The following is a 4,531-nucleotide window of genomic DNA, read 5'->3' as shown; positions in this document are numbered from 1 at the left end:
TAATTCTCAAAATCATGTTTAGGCTCAAAGTTTGGATAATTTAACAACCTAAACATGTTACACTACTTAATTTAGCAACAATTCATGACAAAAATCGGCCATAACCTGTTTATATCAAAAAGCCCCAAATTTGCTCAAGAACACAAACCCTAGATTACTCAAAATTTGAAGTTTAAGGCTTCTAATCATGTTAAATAGCATCAATCTAGGTTATACAAGCATAATACGTAAGCAATTTAAACATAATTACACTAAAAAGCATCAAAATCAAATTGGGTATAAAATTGCTCAAGAACACTAATTTTCGGATTAAATGGTGTTTAGGTGTAGAAATTTACCGTTTTTCTTGAGTAATTCCTTGATAGCATCCTTCTCAACATGATTTTAGTAAAAGATTTGATGATTAACGGTCAAAAATTGCGAATTTGGTGTGTGTTTTTCGGGTTTTTTCGGGTTATTTTCGCAGTATTTTTGTTTTTGTGGTGTGTGGACTGAGCTGATTACGTTTTTATTTTTTTCTGGGTTTTGGTCCCTCCGCGAGTCGCGGTGTTTGACCCTTCAAACTCCGCGAGTCGCGGAGTTTGTATTTTTTTTATATATCTTATACTAATTAAAACAATTAAGTAATTAATTTTAAAATTTTGTTTCCCTTTTTATTTAGGACGAGGTCGTTTCGGATCGTTGTCCTAGTCCGTCCTTCCACAAAATTTTAAAATTTATCTTTTTGTAGCGATTGTTTTAAAAGCTAAGATTTTTAGGTTTTTTTTTTATATTTTTGGCATACTTTAATTCAATAAGATTAAAAATAATGATAATAAAAGTTCTCGTCCCTCCCTCGGGTAAAGCAATTTCGGTTCAATGACCTAGTCTTCAACGTACGACGAATTTTAAAAATCATATTTTTAACTTAATGAGATAAAGTAAATTTTTGTTTTTAAATTCACACCAAACTTAAAATAAAAATACATAAAATTCAAAATTAATATTAAAAATTCACACTAAACTTAAAATTTGAAATGCATAAAATTAAAAATTCATATTTTAAAAATTAAAAATTCACACCAAACTTAATTTAAAAATTCATATTATAAATTCACACCAAACTTATATTAATTTTTCAAATATTTACAATTTTAAATATATTGTTTTTACAAAGTTTACAATATTAATTTAAGATTTATATATTAATTTTAAAAACATGGTAAAAATAAAATTAAAAATATTTTTGGCTTTTTATCCCACTTTAATCAATCAAATATTATCAAAAATATGCACCTCTCTTTTCGGTAAAGTAATTTCGGTTCCATAACCTAATTTAACTCATGACGAATTTTTGAAATATTTTGGGTTGATTGATTAAAGATATTTATACCTTAAGAATAAACGTTAAATTTCGCAGTGATGTAATAAATTTTTGTATGATATCAATAATTTCGGTCGCCAAACCTAATTTTATTCAATACAAATTTAATACTTTATAGCGAACAAATTAGCGTTTATTATCAAAAGGTTAAAAATAAAAATAAAAACAAAAAACTGTACAGACTTACCTGTGAGATAGTATTCTTAGTTATATGATCTATCACATTCATAAGATAGTCGGTTTAATTGGTTTTCCATGGCTACATAGGCGTAACCTCGAGCATTCAGTATTTTTTCTTCTAAACATATGAACGGTCCGTCTCTGCATAAAGTAACAAATTCGGTATTTGAATAGGTTTGATTATTTGAACATTTACCTCCATGTGACCATTTTCCGCATTTGTGACATCTTTCAAGGTGTCGTGCTCTTCTTTTCGCTGCGGATTTTGATTTTCCTTTACCAAATTTTAACTTATTATCTTCGCATCTGGATTCTTTTCTTACTCCGTCTAATCTTTCTCTGATTACTGATACTATTTCACTCGGTAGTGTGTCATTATTACGTTTAGTGATCAAAGCGTGTAGCATTAGACCATGGTTTAGTTCACAGGCAGTCTAACTCTAACATAAATACATATTATCCTTTAAAGACTTGATTCTCCCCACACTTAGTTAGCTGTGGTATCGAAATTATGATTAACTTCATTGTCGAATTCCATCGGACTATCTATGTAGTGTTTAACTCTGTGACCATTAACCTTAAATTCAATCCCATTTGAATTTATTAATTCTATCGTTCCGTATGGGAAAACTCTTTTGACTATGAATGGTTCAGACCATCTTGATTTCAATTTTCCAGGAAATAGCTTGAATCGTGAATTGAAAAGAAGAACTCTGTCTCCTTCTTTAAATTCTTTTAAACTTCTGATTCTTTTATCATGCCATTTCTTCGTTCTTTCTTTATAGATTAACGAATTTTCGTATGCTTCATGTCTTAATTCTTCTAATTCGTTTAGTTGACTTAATCATTGACGTCCAGCTTCATGTATATCAAGATTACATGTCTTCAAAGCCCAAAATGCTTTGTGTTCAATTTCTACTGGAAGATGATATGCTTTTCCATAAACAAGTCTAAAAGGTGTGGTTCCAATTGGAGTTTTGTAGGCTGTTCTAAAAGCCCAGAGTGCATCCTCCAATTTAATGGACCATTCCTTCGGATTTGATCCTACGGTTTTCTCTAGAATACGTTTTAAAGCTCGGTTGGTATTTTCAACTTGTCCACTTGTTTGCGGATGATATGCGGTGGAGATTTTATGAGTTACTCCATATCTTTTAAGAACTTTCTCAAGTTGATTATTACAAAAATGAGTTCCCCGATCACTTATTAAAGCTTTCGGTGTTCCAAACCTTGCAAAAAGACGTTTTAAAAAGTTGACTACACCTCGTGCATCATTAGTTGGGAGAGCTTGTGCTTCCGCCCATTTAGATACATAATCAATGGCTACGAGAATATAGAGATTATTATGAGATTTTGGAAATGGACCCATAAAGTCAATACCCCAAATGTCAAATACTTCACATACTTGTATGACATTTTGTGGCAATTCATCACGTTGACTTATTTTTCCGGCCCTTTGACATGCATCACAGGATTTGCAAAGAAGGTGTGCGTCTTTGTAAATTGTAGGCCAATAGAATCCAGCTACATAAACTTTTCTTGCTGTTAATTGAGGCCCATAATGCCCTCCTGTTGGTCCTGTGTGACAATGTTTTAAAATTTTACTAGCTTCATCTCCAAATACACATCGGCGTATTATTCCATCGGGACAACTTTTAAACAGATGTGGATCTTCCCAGAAATAGTGTTTTATATCACTGAAGAATTTCTTTCATTTTTGGTACGATAATCCTTTTTCAAGGAATCCACATACTAAATAGTTTGCATAGTCTGCAAACCATGGGATTTCATTATAATTTATCTTCAATAGATATTCATCAGGAAAGTTGTTTTGTATTGCCGATTCATTTAGAACTTCTAATTCGGGATTTTCAAGACGAGAAAGATGATCAGCGGCGAGATTTTCTGCTCCTCTTTTATCTCGGATTTCAATATCGAATTCTTGTAAGAGTAAGATCCAACGGATTAATCTTGGTTTAGCATCTTGTTTTGAAAATAGGTATCTAAAAGCAGAATGGTCGGTATAGACCACCGTTTTTGCTAGAACGAGATATGATCGAAATTTGTCAAAAGCAAAGACAATAGCAAGGAGTTCTTTTTCAGTAGTTGTGTAATTTGTTTGTGCTCCTTGTAACGTCTTACTAGCATAATATATAGGTTGAAATCTTTTTTCAATCCTTTGTCCTAAAACGGCTCCCATTGCAAAATCACTTGCATCGCACATTAGTTCAAATGGTAGATTCCAATTTGGTGTTATCATGATCGGCGCATTAGTGAGTTTCTCTTTAAGAATATTAAATGATTTGATACATTCATCTGAAAAGATGAATGGAGCATCCTTTTCTAGGAGTTTATTCATAGGAGTGGCAATTTTAGAAAAATCTTTTATGAAACGTCGGTAAAAACCGGCATGCCCTAGAAAACTCCTAACTCCTCTAACATTGGTGGGATGTAGAAGTTTAGCAATTACATCTACTTTAGCTCTATCCACTTCAATTCCTTCTTTTGAAATTTTATGACCAAGAACGATGCCTTCTTTAACCATAAAATGGCATTTCTCCCAATTAAGAACTAGATTTGATTGTTCGCATATAATAAGCATTCGTTCAAGATTAGCTAGACATGTTTCAAATGTATCACCGAAGACTGAAAAGTCATCCATGAAAACTTCCATGCATTCTTCTATCATGTCGTGAAAAATCGCCATCATACACCTTTGAAAGGTTGCAGGGGCGTTGCAAAGTCCAAATGGCATGTGTTTGTAAGCAAAAGTACCATAAGGGCACGTGAATGTGGTTTTCTCTTGATCTTCGGGTGCTATTGGAATTTGAAAATATCCGGAAAATCCATCAAGAAAACAATAGTAACTATTTCCGGCTAATCTTTCCAACATTTGATCAATGAAAGGTAAGGGAAAGTGATCTTTTCTGGTGGCGTCATTTAATTTTCTATAATCAATACATACACGCCATCCTGTTACAGTCCTAGTAG

This window comes from Rutidosis leptorrhynchoides, chromosome 5 (assembly GCF_046630445.1).
Source record: "Rutidosis leptorrhynchoides isolate AG116_Rl617_1_P2 chromosome 5, CSIRO_AGI_Rlap_v1, whole genome shotgun sequence".
Taxonomy (NCBI): Eukaryota; Viridiplantae; Streptophyta; class Magnoliopsida; order Asterales; family Asteraceae; genus Rutidosis; species Rutidosis leptorrhynchoides.
The sequence above is the reverse complement of the archived record's forward strand: the minus strand, read 5'-3'. Positions refer to the sequence as shown.